Here is a 26,014-nt window from a genome sequence, read left to right as displayed (position 1 = left end):
CCTAACCCTCAGCCTAACCCTAACCCTAGGCTACCCTTGACTGCTTCTGCCTCCAATAGATTTCCTAAGCACTAGTGTTTTAAGGAACAGCTGAAAAAGAGAATCCTAATGTGATTTCTTTATAATGGGTGTGTTCCTTATCTTATCCTAGTGTCTAAACTCTTCTCCATGGCTGGACCCCCAAATAATATTCCTTTACGTGCTAAGGGGTATCTAGAGAGTGGGATAGGTTTAAGAACTACCCTAACCTTAACGCGTACCCTAACCCTAACCCCTACCCTAACCCTAACACGTACCCTAATCCTAACCCGTACCCTAAACCGAGCCCTAACCCTAACACTAACCCTAACCCATACCCTACGCCGTACCCGAACCCTTCCCCGAACCCGTACCCGAAGCCGTACCCTCAGCCTAACCCTAACCCTAGGCTACCCTTGACTGCTTCTGCCTCCAATAGATTTCCTAAGCACTAGTGTTTTAAGGAACAGCGGAAAAAGAGAATCCTAATGTGATTTCTTTATAATGGGTGTGTTCCTTATCTTATCCTAGTGTCTAAACTCTTCTCCATGGCTGGACCCCCAAATAATATTCCTTTACGTGCTAAGGGGTATCTAGAGAGTGGGATAGGTTTAATAACTACCCTAACCCTAACGCGTACCCTAACCCTAACCCCTACCCTAACCCTAACACGTACCCTTATCCTAACCCGTACCCTAAACCGAGCCCTAACCCTAACCCTAACCCTAACCCTAACCCTAACCCATACCCTACGCCGTACACGAACCCCTCCCCGAACCCGTACCCTAAGCTGTACCCTAAGCCTAACCCTCAGCCTAACCCTAACCCTAGGCTACCCTTGACTGCTTCTGCCTCCAATAGATTTCCTAAGCACTAGTGTTTTAAGGAACAGCTGAAAAAGAGAATCCTAATGTGATTTCTTCATAATGGGTGTGTTCCTTATCTTATCCTAGTGTCTAAACTCTTCTCCATGGCTGGACCCCCAAATAATATTCCTTTACGTGCTAAGGGGTATCTAGAGAGTGGGATAGGTTTAATAACTAACCTAAACCTAACGCGTACCCTAACCCTAACCCCTACCCTAACCCTAACACGTACCCTAATCCTAACCCGTACCCTAAACCGAGCCCTAACCCTAACACTAACCCTAAACCTAACCCTAACCCATACCCTACGCCGTACCCGAACCCCTCCCCGAACCCGTACCCTAAGCCGTACCCTAAGCCTAACCCTAAGCCTACCCCTAACCCTAGGCTACCCTTGACTGCTTCTGCCTCCCATAGATTTCCTAAGCACTAGTGTTTTAAGGAACAGCTTAAAAACAGAATCCTAATGTGATTTCTTTATAATGGGTGTGTTCCTTATCTTATCCTAGTGTCTAAACTCTTCTCCATGGCTGGACCCCCAAATAATATTCCTTTACGTGCTAAGGGGTATCTAGAGAGTGGGATAGGTTTAATAACTACCCTAACCCTAACGCGTACCCTAACCCTAACACGTACCCTAACCCTAACACATACCCTAAACCTAACCCATAATCTAAACCGAGCCCTAACCCTAACACTAACCCTAACCCTAACCCTAACCCATACCCTATGCCGTACCTGAACCCCTCCCCAAACCCGTACCCTAAGCCGTACCCTAAGCCTAACCCTAAGCCTAACCCTAACCCTAGGCTACCCTTGACTGCTTCTGCCTCCAATAGATTTCCTAAGCACTAGTGTTTTAAGGAACAGCTGAAAAAGAGAATCGTAATGTGATTTCTTTATAATGGGTGTGTTCCTTATCTTATGCTAGTGTCTAAACTCTTCTCCATGGCTGGACCCCCAAATAATATTCCTTTACGTGCTAAGGGGTATCTAGAGAGTGGGATAGGTTTAATAACTACCCTAACGCTAACGTGTACCCTAACCCTAACCCCTACCCTAACCCTAACACGTACCCTAATCCTAACCCATAACCTAAACCGAGCCCTAACCCTAACACTAACCCTAACCCTAACCCTAACCCATACCCTATGCCGTACCTGAACCCCTCCCCAAACCCGTACCCTAAGCCGTACCCTAAGCCTAACCCTAAGCCTAACCCTAACCCTAGGCTACCCTTGACTGCTTCTGCCTCCAATAGATTTCCTAAGCACTAGTGTTTTAAGGAACAGCTGAAAAAGAGAATCCTAATGTAATTTCTTTATAATGGGTGTGTTCCTTATCTTATCCTAGTGTCTAAACTCTTCTCCATGGCTGGACCCCCAAATACTATTCCTTTACGTGCTAAGGGGTATCTAGAGAGTGGGATAGGTTTAATAACTACCCTAACCCTAACGCGAACCCTAACCCTAACCCCTACCCTAACCGTAACACGTACCCTAATCCTAACCCGTAACCTAAACCGAGCCCTAACCCTAACACTAACCCTAACCCTAACCCTAACCCATACCCTACGCCGTACCCGACCCACTCCCCGAAGCCGTACCCTAAGCCGTACCCTAAGCCTAACCCTAAGCCTAACCCTAACCCTAGGCTACCCTTGACTGCTTCTGCCTCCCATAGATTTCCTAAGCACTAGTGTTTTAAGGAACAGCTTAAAAACAGAATCCTAATGTGATTTCTTTATAATGGGTGTGTTCCTTATCTTATCCTAGTGTCTAAACTCTTCTCCATGGCTGGACCCCCAAATAATATTCCTTTACGTGCTAAGGGGTATCTAGAGAGTGGGATAGGTTTAATAACTACCCTAACCCTAACGCGTACCCTAACCCTAACACGTACCCTAATCCTAACCCGTACCCTAAACCGAGCCCTAACCCTAACACTAACCGTATCCCTAACCCTAACCCATACCCTACGCCGTACCCGAACCCCTCCCCGAACGCGTACCCGAAGCCGTACCCTAAGCCTAACCCTAAGCCTAACCCTAACCCTAGGCTACCCTTGACTGCTTCTGCCTCCAATAGATTTCCTAAGCACTAGTGTTTTAAGGAACAGCTGAAAAAGAGAATCCTAATGTGATTTCTTTATAATGGGTGTGTTCCTTTTCTTATCCTAGTGTCTAAAGTCTTCTCCATAGCTGGACCCCCAAATAATATTCCTTTACGTGCTAAGGGGTATCTAGAGAGTGGGATAGGTTTAATAACTACCCTAACCCTAATGCGTACCCTAACCCTAACCCCTACCCTAACCCTAACACGTACCCTAACCATAACCCGTTCCCTAAACCGAGCCCTAACCCTAACACTAACCCTAACCCTCACAGTAACCCATACCCTACGCCGTACCCGAACCCCTCCCCAAACCCGTACCCTAAGCCTATCCCTAAGCCTAACCCTAACCCTAGACTACCCTTGACTGCTTCTGCCTCCAATAGATTTCCTAAGCACTAGTGTTTTAATGAAAAGCTTAAAAAGAGAATCCTAATGTGATTTCTTTATAATGGGTGTGTTTCTTATCTTATCCTAGTGTCTAAACTCTTCCCCATGGCTGGACCCCCAAATAATATTCCTTTACGTGCTAAGGGGTATCTAGAGAGTGGGATAGGTTTAATAACTACCCTAACCCTAACGCGTACCCTAACCCTAACCCCTACCCTAACCCTAACACGTACCCTAATCCTAACCCGTACCCTAAACCGATCCCTAACGCTAACACTAACCCTAACCCTAACCCTAACCCATACCCTACGCAGTACCCGAACCCCTCCCCGAACCCGTACCCTAAGCCGTACCCTGAGCCTAACCCTAAGCCTAACCCTAACCCTAGGCTACCCTTGACTGCTTCTGCCTCCAATAGATTTCCTAAGCACTAGTGTTTTAAGGAACAGCTGAAAAAGAAAATCGTAATGTGATTTCTTTATAATGGGTGTGTTCCTTATCTTATGCTAGTGTCTAAACTCTTCTCCATGGCTGGACCCCCAAATAATATTCCTTTACGTGCTAAGGGGTATCTAGAGAGTGGGATAGGTTTAATAACTACCCTAACCCTAACGCGTACCCTAACCCTAACCCCTACCCTAACCCTAACACGTACCCTAATCCTAACCCATAACCTAAACCGAGCCCTAACCCTAACACTAACCCTAACCCTAACCCTAACCCATACCCTATGCCGTACCTGAACCCCTCCCCAAACCCGTACCCTAAGCCGTACCCTAAACCTAACCTAAGCCTAACCCTAACCCTAGGCTACCCTTGACTGCTTCTGCCTCCAATAGATTTCCTAAGCACTAGTGTTTTAAGGAACAGCTGAAAAAGAGAATCCTAATGTAATTTCTTTATAATGGGTGTGTTCCTTATCTTATCCTAGTGTCTAAACTCTTCTCCATGGCTGGACCCCCAAATACTATTCCTTTACGTGCTAAGGGGTATCTAGAGAGTGGGATAGGTTTAATAACTACCCTAACCCTAACGCGTACCCTAACCCTAACCCCTACCCTAACCGTAACACGTACCCTAATCCTAACCCGTAACCTAAACCGAGCCCTAACCCTAACACTAACCCTAACCCTAACCCTAACCCATACCCTACGCCGTACCCGACCCCCTCCCCGAAGCCGTACCCTAAGCCGTACCCTAAGCCTAACCCTAAGCCTAACCCTAACCCTAGGCTACCGTTGACTGCTTCTGCCTCCAATAGGTTTCGTAAGCACTAGTGTTTTAAGGAACAGCTTAAAAAGAGAATCCTAAAGTGATTTCTTTATAATGGGTGTGTTCCTTATCTTATCCTAGTGTCTAAACTCTTCTCCATGGCTGCACCCCCAAATAATATTCCTTTACGTGCTAAGGGGTATCTAGAGAGTGGGATAGGTTTAATAACTACCCTAACCCTAACGCGTACCCTAACCCTAACCCCTACCCTAACCCTAACACGTACCCTAATTCTAACCCGTACCCTAAACCGAGCCCTAACCCTAACACTAACCCTAACCCTAACCCTAACCCATCCCCTACGCCGTACCCGAATCCCTCCCCAAACCCGTACCCTAAGCCGTACCCTAAGCCTAACCCTAAGCCTAACCCTAACCCTAGGCTACCCTTGACTGCTTCTGCCTCCAGTAGATTTCATAAGCACTAGTGTTTTAAGGAACAGCTGAAAAAGAGAATCCTAAAGTGATTTCTTTATAATGGGTGTGTTCCTTATCTTATCCTAGTGTCTAAACTCTTCTCCATGGCTGGACACCCAAATAATATTCCTTTACGTGCTAAGGGGTATCTAGAGAGTGGGATAGGTTTAATAACTTCCCTAACCCTAATGCGTACCCTAACCCTAACCCCTACCCTAACCCTAACACGTACCCTAATCCTAACCCGTACCCTAAACCGAGCCCTAACCCTAACACTAACCCTAACCCTAACCCTAACCCATACCCTACGCCGTACCCGAACCCCTCCCCGAACCCGTACCATAAGCCGTACCCTAAGCTTAACCCTAAGCCTAACCCTAACCCTAGGCTACCCTTGACTGCTTCTGCCTGCAATAGATTTCCTAAGCACTAGTGTTTTAAGGAACAGCTTAAAAAGAGAATCCTAATGTGATTTCTTTATAATGGGTGTGTTCCTTATCTTATCCTAGTGTCTAAACTCTTCTCCATGGCTGGACCCCCAAGTAATATTCCTTTACGTGCTAAGGGGTATCTAGAGAGTGGGATAGGTTTAATAACTACCCTAACCCTAACGCGTACCCTAACCCTAACACGTACCCTAATCCTAACCCGTACCCTAAACTGAGCCCTAACCCTAACACTAACCCTAACCCTAACCCTAACCCATACCCTACGCCGTACCCGAACCCCTCCCCGAACCCGTACCCGAAGCCGTACCCTAAGCCTAACCCTAAGCCTAACCCTAACCCTAGGCTACCCTTGACTGCTTCTGCCTCCAATAGATTTCCTAAGCACCAGTGTTTTAAGGAACAGCTGAAAAAGAGAATCCTAATGTGATTTCTTTATAATGGGTGTGTTCCTTATCTTATCCTAGTGTCTAAACTCTTCTCCATGGCTGGACCCCCAAATAATATTCCTTTACGTGCTAAGGGGTATCTAGAGAGAGGGATAGGTTTAATAACTACCCTAACCCTAACGCGTACCCTAACCCTAACTCCTACCCTAACCCTAACACGTACCCTAATCCTAAACCATACCCTAAACCGAGCCCTAACCCTAACACTAACCCTAACCCTAACCCTAACCCATACCCTACGCCGTACCCGACCCCCTCCCCGAAGCCGTACCCTAAGCCGTACCCTAAGCCTAACCCTAAGCCTAACCCTAACCCTAGGCTTCCGTTGACTGCTTCTGCCTCCTATAGGTTTCCTAAGCACTAGTGTTTTAAGGAACAGCTTAAAAAGAGAATCCTAATGTGATTTCTTTATAATGGGTGTGTTCCTTATCTTATCCTAGTGTCTAAACTCTTCTCCATGGCTGGACCCCCAAATAATATTCCTTTACGTGCTAAGGGGTATCTAGACAGTGGGATAGGTTTAATAACTACCCTATCCCTAACGCGTACCCTAACCCTAACCCCTACCCTAACCCTAACACGTACCCTTATCCTAACCCGTACCCTAAACCGAGCCCTAACCCTAACCCTAACCCTAACCCTAACCCTAACCCATACCCTACGCCGTACCCGAACCCCTCCCCGAATCCGTACCCTAAGCTGTACCCTAAGCCTAACCATCAGCCTAACCCTAACCCTAGGCTACCCTTGACTGCTTCTGCCTCCAATAGATTTCCTAAGTACTAGTGTTTTAAGGAACAGCTGAAAAAGAGAATCCTAATGTTATTTCTTTATAATGGGTGTGTTCCTTATCTTATCCTAGTGTCTAAACTCTTCTCCATGGCTGGACCCCCAAATAATATTCCTTTACGTGCTAAGGGGTATCTAGAGAGTGGGATAGGTTTAAGAACTACCCTAACCCTAACGCGTACCCTAACCCTAACCCCTACCCTAACCCTAACACGTACCCTAATCCTAACCCGTACCCTAAACCGAGCCCTAACCCTAACACTAACCCTAACCCTAACCCATACCCTATGCCGTACCCGAACCCTTCCCCGAACCCGTACCCGAAGCCGTACCCTCAGCCTAACCCTAACCCTAGGCTACCCTTGACTGCTTCTGCCTCCAATAGATTTCCTAAGCACTAGTGTTTTAAGGAACAGCTGAAAAAGAGAATCCTAATGTGATTTCTTCATAATGGGTGTGTTCCTTATCTTATCCTAGTGTCTAAACTCTTCTCCATGGCTGGACCCCCAAATAATATTCCTTTACGTGCTAAGGGGTATCTAGAGAGTGGGATAGGTTTAATAACTAACCTAAACCTAACGCGTACCCTAACCCTAACCCCTACCCTAACCCTAACACGTACCCTAATCCTAACCCGTACCCTAAACCGAGCCCTAACCCTAACACTAACCCTAAACCTAACCCTAACCCATACCCTACGCCGTACCCGAACCCCTCCCCGAACCCGTACCCTAAGCCGTACCCTAAGCCTAACCCTAAGCCTAACCCTAACCCTAGGCTACCCTTGACTGCTTCTGCCTCCCATAGATTTCCTAAGCACTAGTGTTTTAAGGAACAGCTTAAAAACAGAATCCTAATGTGATTTCTTTATAATGGGTGTGTTCCTTATCTTATCCTAGTGTCTAAACTCTTCTCCATGGCTGGACCCCCAAATACTATTCCTTTACGTGCTAAGGGGTATCTAGAGAGTGGGATAGGTTTAATAACTACCCTAACCCTAACGCGTACCCTAACCCTAACACGTACCCTAACCCTAACACATACCCTAAACCTAACCCATAACCTAAACCGAGCCCTAACCCTAACACTAACCCTAACCCTAACCCTAACCCATACCCTATGCCGTACCTGAACCCCTCCCCAAACCCGTACCCTAAGCCGTACCCTAAGCCTAACCCTAAGCCTAACCCTAACCCTAGGCTACCCTTGACTGCTTCTGCCTCCAATAGATTTCCTAAGCACTAGTGTTTTAAGGAACAGCTGAAAAAGAGAATCGTAATGTGATTTCTTTATAATGGGTGTGTTCCTTATCTTATGCTAGTGTCTAAACTCTTCTCCATGGCTGGACCCCCAAATAATATTCCTTTACGTGCTAAGGGGTATCTAGAGAGTGGGATAGGTTTAATAACTACCCTAACGCTAACGTGTACCCTAACCCTAACCCCTACCCTAACCCTAACACGTACCCTAATCCTAACCCATAACCTAAACCGAGCCCTAACCCTAACACTAACCCTAACCCTAACCCTAACCCATACCCTATGCCGTACCTGAACCCCTCCCCAAACCCGTACCCTAAGCCGTACCCTAAGCCTAACCCTAAGCCTAACCCTAACCCTAGGCTACCCTTGACTGCTTCTGCCTCCAATAGATTTCCTAAGCACTAGTGTTTTAAGGAACAGCTGAAAAAGAGAATCCTAATGTGATTTCTTCATAATGGGTGTGTTCCTTATCTTATCCTAGTGTCTAAACTCTTCTCCATGGCTGGACCCCCAAATAATATTCCTTTACGTGCTAAGGGGTATCTAGAGAGTGGGATAGGTTTAATAACTAACCTAAACCTAACGCGTACCCTAACCCTAACCCCTACCCTAACCCTAACACGTACCCTAATCCTAACCCGTACCCTAAACCGAGCCCTAACCCTAACACTAACCCTAAACCTAACCCTAACCCATACCCTACGCCGTACCCGAACCCCTCCCCGAACCCGTACCCTAAGCCGTACCCTAAGCCTAACCCTAAGCCTAACCCTAACCCTAGGCTACCCTTGACTGCTTCTGCCTCCCATAGATTTCCTAAGCACTAGTGTTTTAAGGAACAGCTTAAAAACAGAATCCTAATGTGATTTCTTTATAATGGGTGTGTTCCTTATCTTATCCTAGTGTCTAAACTCTTCTCCATGGCTGGACCCCCAAATAATATTCCTTTACGTGCTAAGGGGTATCTAGAGAGTGGGATAGGTTTAATAACTACCCTAACCCTAACGCGTACCCTAACCCTAACACGTACCCTAATCCTAACCCGTACCCTAAACCGAGCCCTAACCCTAACACTAACCGTATCCCTAACCCTAACCCATACCCTACGCCGTACCCGAACCCCTCCCCGAACGCGTACCCGAAGCCGTACCCTAAGCCTAACCCTAAGCCTAACCCTAACCCTAGGCTACCCTTGACTGCTTCTGCCTCCAATAGATTTCCTAAGCACTAGTGTTTTAAGGAACAGCTGAAAAAGAGAATCCTAATGTGATTTCTTTATAATGGGTGTGTTCCTTTTCTTATCCTAGTGTCTAAAGTCTTCTCCATAGCTGGACCCCCAAATAATATTCCTTTACGTGCTAAGGGGTATCTAGAGAGTGGGATAGGTTTAATAACTACCCTAACCCTAATGCGTACCCTAACCCTAACCCCTACCCTAACCCTAACACGTACCCTAACCATAACCCGTTCCCTAAACCGAGCCCTAACCCTAACACTAACCCTAACCCTCACAGTAACCCATACCCTACGCCGTACCCGAACCCCTCCCCAAACCCGTACCCTAAGCCTATCCCTAAGCCTAACCCTAACCCTAGACTACCCTTGACTGCTTCTGCCTCCAATAGATTTCCTAAGCACTAGTGTTTTAATGAAAAGCTTAAAAAGAGAATCCTAATGTGATTTCTTTATAATGGGTGTGTTTCTTATCTTATCCTAGTGTCTAAACTCTTCCCCATGGCTGGACCCCCAAATAATATTCCTTTACGTGCTAAGGGGTATCTAGAGAGTGGGATAGGTTTAATAACTACCCTAACCCTAACGCGTACCCTAACCCTAACCCCTACACTAACCCTAACACGTACCCTAATCCTAACCCGTACCCTAAACCGATCCCTAACGCTAACACTAACCCTAACCCTAACCCTAACCCATACCCTACGCAGTACCCGAACCCCTCCCCGAACCCGTACCCTAAGCCGTACCCTGAGCCTAACCCTAAGCCTAACCCTAACCCTAGGCTACCCTTGACTGCTTCTGCCTCCAATAGGTTTAATAAGCACTAGTGTTTTAAGGAACAGCTTAAAAAGAGAATCCTAAAGTGATTTCTTTATAATGGGTGTGTTCCTTATCTTATCCTAGTGTCTAAACTCTTCTCCATGGCTGCACCCCCAAATAATATTCCTTTACGTGCTAAGGGGTATCTAGAGAGTGGGATAGGTTTAATAACTACCCTAACCCTAACGCGTACCCTAACCCTAACGCCTACCCTAACCCTAACACGTACCCTAAACCTAACCCGTAACCTAAACCGAGCCCTAACCCTAACACGAACCCTAACCCTAACAGTAACCCATACCCTACGCTGTACCCGAACCCCTCCCCGATCCCGTACCCTAAGCCGTACCCTAAGCCTAACCCTCAGCCTAACCCTAACCCTAGGCTTCCGTTGACTGCTTCTGCCTCCTATAGGTTTCCTAAGCACTAGTGTTTTAAGGAACAGCTTAAAAAGAGAATCCTAATGTGATTCCTTTATAATGGGTGTGTTCCTTATCTTATCCTAGTGTCTAAACTCTTCTCCATGGCTGGACCCCCAAATAATATTCCTTTACGTGCTAAGGGGTATCTAGAGAGTGGGATAGGTTTAATAACTACCCTAACCCTAACGCGTACCCTAACCCTAACCCCTACCCTAACCCTAACACGTACCCTTAACCTAAACCGTACCCTAAACCGAGCCCTAACCCTAACCCTAACCCTAACCCTAACCCTAACCCATACCCTACGCCGTACCCGAACCCCTCCCCGAATCCGTACCCTAAGCTGTACCCTAAGCCTAACGCTCAGCCTAACCCTAACCCTAGGCTACCCTTGACTGCTTCTGCCTCCAATAGATTTCCTAAGCACTAGTGTTTTAAGGAACAGCTGAAAAAGAGAATCCTAATGTTATTTCTTTATAATGGGTGTGTTCCTTATCTTATCCTAGTGTCTAAACTCTTCTCCATGGCTGGACCCCCAAATAATATTCCTTTACGTGCTAAGGGGTATCTAGAGAGTGGGATAGGTTTAAGAACTACCCTAACCCTAACGCGTACCCTAACCCTAACCCCTACCCTAACCCTAACACGTACCCTAATCCTAACCCGTACCCTAAACCGAGCACTAACCCTAACACTAACCCTAACCCTAACCCATACCCTACGCCGTACCCGAACCCCTCCCCGAACCCGTACCCGAAGCCGTACCCTCAGCCTAACCCTAACCCTAGGCTACCCTTGACTGCTTCTGCCTCCAATAGATTTCCTAAGCACTAGTGTTTTAAGGAACAGCTGAAAAAGAGAATCCTAATGTGATTTCTTTATAATGGGTGTGTTCCTTATCTTATCCTAGTGTCTAAACTCTTCTCCATGGCTGGACCCCCAAATAATATTCCTTTACGTGCTAAGGGGTATCTAGAGAGTGGGATAGGTTTAATAACTACCCTAACCCTAACGCGTACCCTAACCCTAACCCCTACCCTAACCCTACCACGTACCCTTATCCTAACCCGTACCCTAAACCGAGCCCTAACCCTAACCCTAACCCTAACCCTAACCCTAACCCTAACCCATACCCTACGCCGTACCCGAACCCCTCTCCGAACCCGTACCCTAAGCTGTACCCTAAGCCTAACCCTAACCCTAGGCTTCCGTTGACTGCTTCTGCCTCCTATAGGTTTCCTAAGCACTAGTGTTTTAAGGAACAGCTTAAAAAGAGAATCCTAATGTGATTTCTTTATAATGGGTGTGTTCCTCATCTTATCCTAGTGTCTAAACTCTTCTCCATGGCTGGACCCCCAAATAATATTCCTTTACGTGCTAAGGGGTATCTAGAGAGTGGGATAGGTTTAAGAACTACCCTAACCCTAACACGTACCCTAACCCTAACCCCTACCCTAACCCTAACACGTACCCTAATCCTAACCCGTACCCTAAACCGAGCCCTAACCCTAACACTAACCCTAACCCTAACCCATACCCTACGCCGTACCCGAACCCCTCCCCGAACCCGTACCCGAAGCCGTACCCTCAGCCTAACCCTAACCCTAGGCTACCCTTGACTGCTTCTGCCTCCAATAGATTTCCTAAGCACTAGTGTTTTAAGGAACAGCTGAAAAAGAGAATCCTAATGTGATTTCTTCATAATGGGTGTGTTCCTTATCTTATCCTAGTGTCTAAACTCTTCTCCATGGCTGGACCCCCAAATAATATTCCTTTACGTGCTAAGGGGTATCTAGAGAGTGGGATAGGTTTAATAACTAACCTAAACCTAACGCGTACCCTAACCCTAACCCCTACCCTAACCCTAACACGTACCCTAATCCTAACCCGTACCCTAAACCGAGCCCTAACCCTAACACTAACCCTAAACCTAACCCTAACCCATACCCTACGCCGTACCCGAACCCCTCCCCGAACCCGTACCCTAAGCCGTACCCTAAGCCTAACCCTAAGCCTAACCCTAACCCTAGGCTACCCTTGACTGCTTCTGCCTCCCATAGATTTCCTAAGCACTAGTGTTTTAAGGAACAGCTTAAAAACAGAATCCTAATGTGATTTCTTTATAATGGGTGTGTTCCTTATCTTATCCTAGTGTCTAAACTCTTCTCCATGGCTGGACCCCCAAATAATATTCCTTTACGTGCTAAGGGGTATCTAGAGAGTGGGATAGGTTTAATAACTACCCTAACCCTAACGCGTACCCTAACCCTAACACGTACCCTAATCCTAACCCGTACCCTAAACCGAGCCCTAACCCTAACACTAACCGTATCCCTAACCCTAACCCATACCCTACGCCATACCCGAACCCCTCCCCGAACGCGTACCCGAAGCCGTACCCTAAGCCTAACCCTAAGCCTAACCCTAACCCTAGGCTACCCTTGACTGCTTCTGCCTCCAATAGATTTCCTAAGCACTAGTGTTTTAAGGAACAGCTGAAAAAGAGAATCCTAATGTGATTTCTTTATAATGGGTGTGTTCCTTTTCTTATCCTAGTGTCTAAAGTCTTCTCCATAGCTGGACCCCCAAATAATATTCCTTTACGTGCTAAGGGGTATCTAGAGAGTGGGATAGGTTTAATAACTACCCTAACCCTAATGCGTACCCTAACCCTAACCCCTACCCTAACCCTAACACGTACCCTAACCATAACCCGTTCCCTAAACCGAGCCCTAACCCTAACACTAACCCTAACCCTCACAGTAACCCATACCCTACGCCGTACCCGAACCCCTCCCCAAACCCGTACCCTAAGCCTATCCCTAAGCCTAACCCTAACCCTAGACTACCCTTGACTGCTTCTGCCTCCAATAGATTTCCTAAGCACTAGTGTTTTAATGAAAAGCTTAAAAAGAGAATCCTAATGTGATTTCTTTATAATGGGTGTGTTTCTTATCTTATCCTAGTGTCTAAACTCTTCCCCATGGCTGGACCCCCAAATAATATTCCTTTACGTGCTAAGGGGTATCTAGAGAGTGGGATAGGTTTAATAACTACCCTAACCCTAACGCGTACCCTAACCCTAACCCCTACACTAACCCTAACACGTACCCTAATCCTAACCCGTACCCTAAACCGATCCCTAACGCTAACACTAACCCTAACCCTAACCCTAACCCATACCCTACGCAGTACCCGAACCCCTCCCCGAACCCGTACCCTAAGCCGTACCCTGAGCCTAACCCTAAGCCTAACCCTAACCCTAGGCTACCCTTGACTGCTTCTGCCTCCAATAGATTTCCTAAGCACTAGTGTTTTAAGGAACAGCTGAAAAAGAGAATCGTAATGTGATTTCTTTATAATGGGTGTGTTCCTTATCTTATGCTAGTGTCTAAACTCTTCTCCATGGCTGGACCCCCAAATAATATTCCTTTACGTGCTAAGGGGTATCTAGAGAGTGGGATAGGTTTAATAACTACCCTAACCCTAACACGTACCCTAACCCTAACCCCTACCCTAACCCTAACACGTACCCTAATCCTAACCCATAACCTAAACCGAGCCCTAACCCTAACACTAACCCTAACCCTAACCCTAACACATACCCTATGCCGTACCTGAACCCCTCCCCAAACCCGTACCCTAAGCCGTACCCTAAGCCTAACCTAAGCCTAACCCTAACCCTAGGCTACCCTTGACTGCTTCTGCCTCCAATAGATTTCCTAAGCACTAGTGTTTTAAGGAACAGCTGAAAAAGAGAATCCTAATGTAATTTCTTTATAATGGGTGTGTTCCTTATCTTATCCTAGTGTCTAAACTCTTCTCCATGGCTGGACCCCCAAATACTATTCCTTTACGTGCTAAGGGGTATCTAGAGAGTGGGATAGGTTTAATAACTACCCTAACCCTAACGCGTACCCTAACCCTAACCCCTACCCTAACCGTAACACGTACCCTAATCCTAACCCGTAACCTAAACCGAGCCCTAACCCTAACACTAACCCTAACCCTAACCCTAACCCATACCCTACGCCGTACCCGACCCCCTCCCCGAAGCCGTACCCTAAGCCGTACCCTAAGCCTAACCCTAAGCCTAACCCTAACCCTAGGCTACCGTTGACTGCTTCTGCCTCCAATAGGTTTCGTAAGCACTAGTGTTTTAAGGAACAGCTGAAAAAGAGAATCCTAAAGTGATTTCTTTATAATGGGTGTGTTCCTTATCTTATCCTAGTGTCTAAACTCTTCTCCATGGCTGCACCCCCAAATAATATTCCTTTACGTGCTAAGGGGTATCTAGAGAGTGGGATAGGTTTAATAACTACCCTAACCCTAACACGTACCCTAACCCTAACCCCTACCCTAACCCTAACACGTACCCTAATTCTAACCCGTACCCTAAACCGAGCCCTAACCCTAACACTAACCCTAACCCTAACCCTAACCCATCCCCTACGCCGTACCCGAATCCCTCCCCAAACCCGTATCCTAAGCCGTACCCTAAGCCTAACCCTAAGCCTAACCCTAACCCTAGGCTACCCTTGACTGCTTCTGCCTCCAGTAGATTTCATAAGCACTAGTGTTTTAAGGAACAGCTGAAAAAGAGAATCCTAAAGTGATTTCTTTATAATGGGTGTGTTCCTTATCTTATCCTAGTGTCTAAACTCTTCTCCATGGCTGGACACCCAAATAATATTCCTTTACGTGCTAAGGGGTATCTAGAGAGTGGGATAGGTTTAATAACTTCCCTAACCCTAATGCGTACCCTAACCCTAACCCCTACCCTAACCCTAACACGTACCCTAATCCTAACCCGTACCCTAAACCGAGCCCTAACCCTAACACTAACCCTAACCCTAACCCTAACCCATACCCTACGCCGTACCCGAACCCCTCCCCGAACCCGTACCATAAGCCGTACCCTAAGCTTAACCCTAAGCCTAACCCTAACCCTAGGCTACCCTTGACTGCTTCTGCCTGCAATAGATTTCCTAAGCACTAGTGTTTTAAGGAACAGCTTAAAAAGAGAATCCTAATGTGATTTCTTTACAATGGGTGTGTTCCTTATCTTATCCTAGTGTCTAAACTCTTCTCCATGGCTGGACCCCCAAGTAATATTCCTTTACGTGCTAAGGGGTATCTAGATAGTGGGATAGGTTTAATAACTACCCTAACCCTAACGCGTACCCTAACCCTAACACGTACCCTAATCCTAACCCGTACCCTAAACTGAGTCCTAACCCTAACACTAACCGTAACCCTAACCCTAACCCATACCCTACGCCGTACCCGAACCCCTCCCCGAACCCGTACCCGAAGCCGTACCCTAAGCCTAACCCTAAGCCTAACCCTAACCCTAGGCTACCCTTGACTGCTTCTGCCTCCAATAGATTTCCTAAGCACCAGTGTTTTAAGGAACAGCTGAAAAAGAGAATCCTAATGTGATTTCTTTATAATGGGTGTGTTCCTTATCTTATCCTAGTGTCTAAACTCTTCTCCATGGCTGGACCCCCAAATAATATTCCTTTACGTGCTAAGGGGTATCTAGAGAGAGGGATAGGTTTAATAACTACCCTAACCCTAACGCGTACCCTAACCCTAACTCCTACCCTAACCCTAACACGTATCCTAATCCTAAACCATACCCTAAACCGAGCCCTAACCCTAACACTAACCCTAACCCTAACCCTAACCCATACCCTACGCCGTACCCGACCCCCTCCCCGAAGCCGTACCCTAAGCCGTACCCTAAGCCTAACCCTAAGCCTAACCCTAACCCTAGGCTACCCTTGACTGCTTCTGCCTCCAATAGATTTCCTAAGTACTAGTGTTTTAAGGAACAGCTGAAAAAGAGAATCCTAATGTTATTTCTTTATAATGGGTGTGTTCCTTATCTTATCCTAGTGTCTAAACTCTTCTCCATGGCTGGACCCCCAAATAATATTCCTTTACGTGCTAAGGGGTATCTAGAGAGTGGGATAGGTTTAAGAACTACCCTAACCCTAACGCGTACCCTAACCCTAACCCCTACCCTAACCCTAACACGTACCCTAATCCTAACCCGTACCCTAAACCGAGCCCTAACCCTAACACTAACCCTAACCCTAACCCATACCCTACGCCGTACCCGAACCCTTCCCCGAACCCGTACCCGAAGCCGTACCCTCAGCCTAACCCTAACCCTAGGCTACCCTTGACTGCTTCTGCCTCCAATAGATTTCCTAAGCACTAGTGTTTTAAGGAACAGCTGAAAAAGAGAATCCTAATGTGATTTCTTCATAATGGGTGTGTTCCTTATCTTATCCTAGTGTCTAAACTCTTCTCCATGGCTGGACCCCCAAATAATATTCCTTTACGTGCTAAGGGGTATCTAGAGAGTGGGATAGGTTTAATAACTAACCTAAACCTAACGCGTACCCTAACCCTAACCCCTACCCTAACCCTAACACGTACCCTAATCCTAACCCGTACCCTAAACCGAGCCCTAACCCTAACACTAACCCTAAACCTAACCCTAACCCATACCCTACGCCGTACCCGAACCCCTCCCCGAACCCGTACCCTAAGCCGTACCCTAAGCCTAACCCTAAGCCTAACCCTAACCCTAGGCTACCCTTGACTGCTTCTGCCTCCCATAGATTTCCTAAGCACTAGTGTTTTAAGGAACAGCTTAAAAACAGAATCCTAATGTGATTTCTTTATAATGGGTGTGTTCCTTATCTTATCCTAGTGTCTAAACTCTTCTCCATGGCTGGACCCCCAAATACTATTCCTTTACGTGCTAAGGGGTATCTAGAGAGTGGGATAGGTTTAATAACTACCCTAACCCTAACGCGTACCCTAACCCTAACACGTACCCTAACCCTAACACATGCCCTAAACCTAACCCATAACCTAAACCGAGCCCTAACCCTAACACTAACCCTAACCCTAACCCTAACCCATACCCTATGCCGTACCTGAACCCCTCCCCAAACCCGTACCCTAAGCCGTACCCTAAGCCTAACCCTAAGCCTAACCCTAACCCTAGGCTACCCTTGACTGCTTCTGCCTCCAATAGATTTCCTAAGCACTAGTGTTTTAAGGAACAGCTGAAAAAGAGAATCGTAATGTGATTTCTTTATAATGGGTGTGTTCCTTATCTTATGCTAGTGTCTAAACTCTTCTCCATGGCTGGACCCCCAAATAATATTCCTTTACGTGCTAAGGGGTATCTAGAGAGTGGGATAGGTTTAATAACTACCCTAACGCTAACGTGTACCCTAACCCTAACCCCTACCCTAACCCTAACACGTACCCTAATCCTAACCCATAACCTAAACCGAGCCCTAACCCTAACACTAACCCTAACCCTAACCCTAACCCATACCCTATGCCGTACCTGAACCCCTCCCCAAACCCGTACCCTAAGCCGTACCCTAAGCCTAACCCTAAGCCTAACCCTAACCCTAGGCTACCCTTGACTGCTTCTGCCTCCAATAGATTTCCTAAGCACTAGTGTTTTAAGGAACAGCTGAAAAAGAGAATCCTAATGTAATTTCTTTATAATGGGTGTGTTCCTTATCTTATCCTAGTGTCTAAACTCTTCTCCATGGCTGGACCCCCAAATACTATTCCTTTACGTGCTAAGGGGTATCTAGAGAGTGGGATAGGTTTAATAACTACCCTAACCCTAACGCGTACCCTAACCCTAACCCCTACCCTAACCGTAACACGTACCCTAATCCTAACCCGTAACCTAAACCGAGCCCTAACCCTAACACTAACCCTAACCCTAACCCTAACCCATACCCTACGCCGTACCCGACCCCCTCCCCGAAGCCGTACCCTAAGCCGTACCCTAAGCCTAACCCTAAGCCTAACCCTAACCCTAGGCTACCGTTGACTGCTTCTGCCTCCAATAGGTTTCGTAAGCACTAGTGTTTTAAGGAACAGCTTAAAAAGAGAATCCTAAAGTGATTTCTTTATAATGGGTGTGTTCCTTATCTTATCCTAGTGTCTAAACTCTTCTCCATGGCTGCACCCCCAAATAATATTCCTTTACGTGCTAAGGGGTATCTAGAGAGTGGGATAGGTTTAATAACTACCCTAACCCTAACGCGTACCCTAACCCTAACGCCTACCCTAACCCTAACACGTACCCTAAACCTAACCCGTAACCTAAACCGAGCCCTAACCCTAACACGAACCCTAACCCTAACAGTAACCCATACCCTACGCTGTACCCGAACCCCTCCCCGATCCCGTACCCTAAGCCGTACCCTAAGCCTAACCCTCAGCCTAACCCTAACCCTAGGCTACCCTTGACTGCTTCTGCCTCCAATAGATTTCCTAAGCACTAGTGTTTTAAGGAACAGCTTAAAAAGAGAATCCTAATGTGATTTCTTTATAATGGGTGTGTTCCTTATCTTATCCTAGTGTCTAAACTCTTCTCCATGGCTGGACCCCCATATAATATTCCTTTACGAGCTAAGGGGTATCTAGAGAGTGGGATAGGTTTAATAACTACCCTAACCCTAACGCGTACCCTAACCCTAACCCCTACCCTAACCCTAACACGTACCCTAATTCTAACCCGTACCCTAAACCGACCCCTAACCCTAACACTAACACTAACCCTAACCCTAACCCATCCCCTACGCCGTACCCGAATCCCTCCCCAAACCCTTACCCTAAGCTGTACCCTAAGCCTAACCCTAAGCCTAACCCTAACCCTAGGCAACCCTTGACTGCTTCTGCCTCCAGTAGATTTCATAAGCACTAGTGTTTTAAGGAACAGCTGAAAAAGAGAATCCTAAAGTGATTTCTTTATAATGGGTGTGTTCCTTATCTTATCCTAGTGTCTAAACTCTTCTCCATGGCTGGACACCCAAATAATATTCCTTTACGTGCTAAGGGGTATCTAGAGAGTGGGATAGGTTTAATAACTACACTAACCCTAACGCGTACCCTAACCCTAACCCCTACCCTAACCCTAACACGTACCCTAATCCTAACCCGTACCCTAAACCGAGCCCTAACCCTAACACTAACCCTAACCCTAACCCATACCCTACGCCGTACCCGAACCCCTCCCCGAACCCGTACCCGAAGCCGTACCCTCAGCCTAACCCTAACCCTAGGCTACCCTTGACTGCTTCTGCCTCCAATAGATTTCCTAAGCACTAGTGTTTTAAGGAACAGCTGAAAAAGAGAATCCTAATGTGATTTCTTTATAATGGGTGTGTTCCTTATCTTATGCTAGTGTCTAAACTCTTCTCCATGGCTGGACCCCCAAATAATATTCCTTTACGTGCTAAGGGGTATCTAGAGAGTGGGATAGGTTTAATAACTACCCTAACCCTAACGCGTACCCTAACCCTAACCCCTACCCTAACCCTACCACGTACCCTTATCCTAACCCGTACCCTAAACCGAGCCCTAACCCTAACCCTAACCCTAACCCTAACCCTAACCCATACCCTACGCCGTACCCGAACCCCTCCCCGAACCCGTACCCTAAGCTGTACCCTAAGCCTAACCCTAAGCCTAACCCTAACCCTAGGCTTCCGTTGACTGCTTCTGCCTCCTATAGGTTTCCTAAGCACTAGTGTTTTAAGGAACAGCTTAAAAAGAGAATCCTAATGTGATTTCTTTATAATGGGTGTGTTCCTCATCTTATCCTAGTGTCTAAACTCTTCTCCATGGCTGGACCCCCAAATAATATTCCTTTACGTGCTAAGGGGTATCTAGAGAGTGGGATAGGTTTAAGAACTACCCTAACCCTAACACGTACCCTAACCCTAACCCCTACCCTAACCCTAACACGTACCCTAATCCTAACCCGTACCCTAAACCGAGCCCTAACCCTAACACTAACCCTAACCCTAACCCATACCCTACGCCGTACCCGAACCCCTCCCCGAACCCGTACCCGAAGCCGTACCCTCAGCCTAACCCTAACCCTAGGCTACCCTTGACTGCTTCTGCCTCCAATAGATTTCCTAAGCACTAGTGTTTTAAGGAACAGCTGAAAAAGAGAATCCTAATGTGATTTCTTCATAATGGGTGTGTTCCTTATCTTATCCTAGTGTCTAAACTCTTCTCCATGGCTGGACCCCCAAATAATATTCCTTTACGTGCTAAGGGGTATCTAGAGAGTGGGATAGGTTTAATAACTAACCTAAACCTAACGCGTACCCTAACCCTAACCCCTACCCTAACCCTAACACGTACCCTAATCCTAACCCGTACCCTAAACCGAGCCCTAACCCTAACACTAACCCTAAACCTAACCCTAACCCATACCCTACGCCGTACCCGAACCCCTCCCCGAACCCGTACCCTAAGCCGTACCCTAAGCCTAACCCTAAGCCTAACCCTAACCCTAGGCTACCCTTGACTGCTTCTGCCTCCCATAGATTTCCTAAGCACTAGTGTTTTAAGGAACAGCTTAAAAACAGAATCCTAATGTGATTTCTTTATAATGGGTGTGTTCCTTATCTTATCCTAGTGTCTAAACTCTTCTCCATGGCTGGACCCCCAAATAATATTCCTTTACGTGCTAAGGGGTATCTAGAGAGTGGGATAGGTTTAATAACTACCCTAACCCTAACGCGTACCCTAACCCTAACACGTACCCTAATCCTAACCCGTACCCTAAACCGAGCCCTAACCCTAACACTAACCGTATCCCTAACCCTAACCCATACCCTACGCCGTACCCGAACCCCTCCCCGAACGCGTACCCGAAGCCGTACCCTAAGCCTAACCCTAAGCCTAACCCTAACCCTAGGCTACCCTTGACTGCTTCTGCCTCCAATAGATTTCCTAAGCACTAGTGTTTTAAGGAACAGCTGAAAAAGAGAATCCTAATGTGATTTCTTTATAATGGGTGTGTTCCTTTTCTTATCCTAGTGTCTAAAGTCTTCTCCATAGCTGGACCCCCAAATAATATTCCTTTACGTGCTAAGGGGTATCTAGAGAGTGGGATAGGTTTAATAACTACCCTAACCCTAATGCGTACCCTAACCCTAACCCCTACCCTAACCCTAACACGTACCCTAACCATAACCCGTTCCCTAAACCGAGCCCTAACCCTAACACTAACCCTAACCCTCACAGTAACCCATACCCTACGCCGTACCCGAACCCCTCCCCAAACCCGTACCCTAAGCCTATCCCTAAGCCTAACCCTAACCCTAGACTACCCTTGACTGCTTCTGCCTCCAATAGATTTCCTAAGCACTAGTGTTTTAATGAACAGCTTAAAAAGAGAATCCTAATGTGATTTCTTTATAATGGGTGTGTTTCTTATCTTATCCTAGTGTCTAAACTCTTCCCCATGGCTGGACCCCCAAATAATATTCCTTTACGTGCTAAGGGGTATCTAGAGAGTGGGATAGGTTTAATAACTAACCTAACCCTAACGCGTACCCTAACCCTAACCCCTACCCTAACCCTAACACGTACCCTAATCCTAACCCGTACCCTAAACCGATCCCTAACGCTAACACTAACCCTAACCCTAACCCTAACCCATACCCTACGCAGTACCCGAACCCCTCCCCGAACCCGTACCCTAAGCCGTACCCTGAGCCTAACCCTAAGCCTAAACCTAACCCTAGGCTACCCTTGACTGCTTCTGCCTCCAATAGATTTCCTAAGCACTAGTGTTTTAAGGAACAGCTGAAAAAGAGAATCCTAATGTGATTTCTTTATAATGGGTGTGTTCCTTATCTTATGCTAGTGTCTAAACTCTTCTCCATGGCTGGACCCCCAAATAATATTCCTTTACGTGCTAAGGGGTATCTAGAGAGTGGGATAGGTTTAATAACTACCCTAACCCTAACGCGTACCCTAACCCTAACCCCTACCCTAACCCTAACACGTACCCTAATCCTAACCCATAACCTAAACCGAGCCCTAACCCTAACACTAACCCTAACCCTAACCCTAACCCATACCCTATGCCGTACCTGAACCCCTCCCCAAACCCGTACCCTAAGCCGTACCCTAAGCCTAACCCTAAGCCTAACCCTAACCCTAGGCTACCCTTGACTGCTTCTGCCTCCAATAGATTTCCTAAGCACTAGTGTTTTAAGGAACAGCTGAAAAAGAGAATCCTAATGTAATTTCTTTATAATGGGTGTGTTCCTTATCTTATCCTAGTGTCTAAACTCTTCTCCATGGCTGGACCCCCAAATACTATTCCTTTACGTGCTAAGGGGTATCTAGAGAGTGGGATAGGTTTAATAACTACCCTAACCCTAACGCGTACCCTAACCCTAACCCCTACCCTAACCGTAACACGTACCCTAATCCTAACCCGTAACCTAAACCGAGCCCTAACCCTAACACTAACCCTAACCCTAACCCTAACCCATACCCTACGCCGTACCCGACCCCCTCCCCGAAGCCGTACCCTAAGCCGTACCCTAAGCCTAACCCTAAGCCTAACCCTAACCCTAGGCTACCGTTGACTGCTTCTGCCTCCAATAGGTTTCGTAAGCACTAGTGTTTTAAGGAACAGCTTAAAAAGAGAATCCTAAAGTGATTTCTTTATAATGGGTGTGTTCCTTATCTTATCCTAGTGTCTAAACTCTTCTCCATGGCTGCACCCCCAAATAATATTCCTTTACGTGCTAAGGGGTATCTAGAGAGTGGGATAGGTTTAATAACTACCCTAACCCTAACGCGTACCCTAACCCTAACCCCTACCCTAACCCTAACACGTACCCTAATTCTAACCCGTACCCTAAACCGAGCCCTAACCCTAACACTAACCCTAACCCTAACCCTAACCCATCCCCTACGCCGTACCCGAATCCCTCCCCAAACCCGTACCCTAAGCCGTACCCTAAGCCTAACCCTAAGCCTAACCCTAACCCTAGGCTCCCCTTGACTGCTTCTGCCTCCAGTAGATTTCATAAGCACTAGTGTTTTAAGGAACAGCTGAAAAAGAGAATCCTAAAGTGATTTCTTTATAATGGGTGTGTTCCTTATCTTATCCTAGTGTCTAAACTCTTCTCCATGGCTGGACACCCAAATAATATTCCTTTACGTGCTAAGGGGTATCTAGAGAGTGGGATAGGTTTAATAACTACCCTAACCCTAACGCGTACCCTAACCCTAACACGTACCCTAATCCTAACCCGTACCCTAAACTGAGCCCTAACCCTAACACTAACCGTAACCCTAACCCTAACCCATACCCTACGCCGTACCCGAACCCCTCCCCGAACCCGTACCCGAAGCCGTACCCTAAGCCTAACCCTAAGCCTAACCCTAACCCTAGGCTACCCTTGACTGCTTCTGCCTCCAATAGATTTCCTAAGCACCAGTGTTTTAAGGAACAGCTGAAAAAGAGAATCCTAATGTGATTTCTTTATAATGGGTGTGTTCCTTATCTTATCCTAGTGTCTAAACTCTTCTCCATGGCTGGACCCCCAAATAATATTCCTTTACGTGCTAAGGGGTATCTAGAGAGAGGGATAGGTTTAATAACTACCCTAACCCTAACGCGTACCCTAACCCTAACTCCTACCCTAACCCTAACACGTACCCTAATCCTAAACCATACCCTAAACCGAGCCCTAACCCTAACACTAACCCTAACCCTAACCCTAACCCATACCCTACGCCGTACCCGACCCCCTCCCCGAAGCCGTACCCTAAGCCGTACCCTAAGCCTAACCCTAAGCCTAACCCTAACCCTAGGCTTCCGTTGACTGCTTCTGCCTCCTATAGGTTTCCTAAGCACTAGTGTTTTAAGGAACAGCTTAAAAAGAGAATCCTAATGTGATTTCTTTATAATGGGTGTGTTCCTTATCTTATCCTAGTGTCTAAACTCTTCTCCATGGCTGGACCCCCAAATAATATTCCTTTACGTGCTAAGGGGTATCTAGACAGTGGGATAGGTTTAATAACTACCCTAACCCTAACGCGTACCCTAACCCTAACCCCTACCCTAACCCTAACACGTACCCTTATCCTAACCCGTACCCTAAACCGAGCCCTAACCCTAACCCTAACCCTAACCCTAACCCTAACCCATACCCTACGCCGTACCCGAACCCCTCCCCGAATCCGTACCCTAAGCTGTACCCTAAGCCTAACCCTCAGCCTAACCCTAACCCTAGGCTACCCTTGACTGCTTCTGCCTCCAATAGATTTCCTAAGCACTAGTGTTTTAAGGAACAGCTGAAAAAGAGAATCCTAATGTTATTTCTTTATAATGGGTGTGTTCCTTATCTTATCCTAGTGTCTAAACTCTTCTCCATGGCTGGACCCCCAAATAATATTCCTTTACGTGCTAAGGGGTATCTAGAGAGTGGGATAGGTTTAAGAACTACCCTAACCCTAACGCGTACCCTAACCCTAACCCCTACCCTAACCCTAACACGTACCCTAATCCTAACCCGTACCCTAAACCGAGCCCTAACCCTAACACTAACCCTAACCCTAACCCATACCCTACGCCGTACCCGAACCCTTCCCCGAACCCGTACCCGAAGCCGTACCCTCAGCCTAACCCTAACCCTAGGCTACCCTTGACTGCTTCTGCCTCCAATAGATTTCCTAAGCACTAGTGTTTTAAGGAACAGCTGAAAAAGAGAATCCTAATGTGATTTCTTCATAATGGGTGTGTTCCTTATCTTATCCTAGTGTCTAAACTCTTCTCCATGGCTGGACCCCCAAATAATATTCCTTTACGTGCTAAGGGGTATCTAGAGAGTGGGATAGGTTTAATAACTAACCTAAACCTAACGCGTACCCTAACCCTAACCCCTACCCTAACCCTAACACGTACCCTAATCCTAACCCGTACCCTAAACCGAGCCCTAACCCTAACACTAACCCTAAACCTAACCCTAACCCATACCCTACGCCGTACCCGAACCCCTCCCCGAACCCGTACCCTAAGCCGTACCCTAAGCCTAACCCTAAGCCTAACCCTAACCCTAGGCTACCCTTGACTGCTTCTGCCTCCAATAGATTTCCTAAGCACTAGTGTTTTAAGGAACAGCTTAAAAACAGAATCCTAATGTGATTTCTTTATAATGGGTGTGTTCCTTATCTTATCCTAGTGTCTAAACTCTTCTCCATGGCTGGACCCCCAAATACTATTCCTTTACGTGCTAAGGGGTATCTAGAGAGTGGGATAGGTTTAATAACTACCCTAACCCTAACGCGTACCCTAACCCTAACACGTACCCTAACCCTAACACATACCCTAAACCTAACCCATAACCTAAACCGAGCCCTAACCCTAACACTAACCCTAACCCTAACCCTAACCCATACCCTATGCCGTACCTGAACCCCTCCCCAAACCCGTACCCTAAGCCGTACCCTAAGCCTAACCCTAATCCTAACCCTAACCCTAGGCTACCCTTGACTGCTTCTGCCTCCAATAGATTTCCTAAGCACTAGTGTTTTAAGGAACAGCTGAAAAAGAGAATCGTAATGTGATTTCTTTATAATGGGTGTGTTCCTTATCTTATGCTAGTGTCTAAACTCTTCTCCATGGCTGGACCCCC

Source organism: Balaenoptera borealis (assembly GCF_965194805.1).
Source record: "Balaenoptera borealis genome assembly, chromosome: 4".
In the NCBI taxonomy this organism is placed as follows: Eukaryota; Metazoa; Chordata; class Mammalia; order Artiodactyla; family Balaenopteridae; genus Balaenoptera; species Balaenoptera borealis.
The sequence above is the reverse complement of the archived record's forward strand: the minus strand, read 5'-3'. Positions refer to the sequence as shown.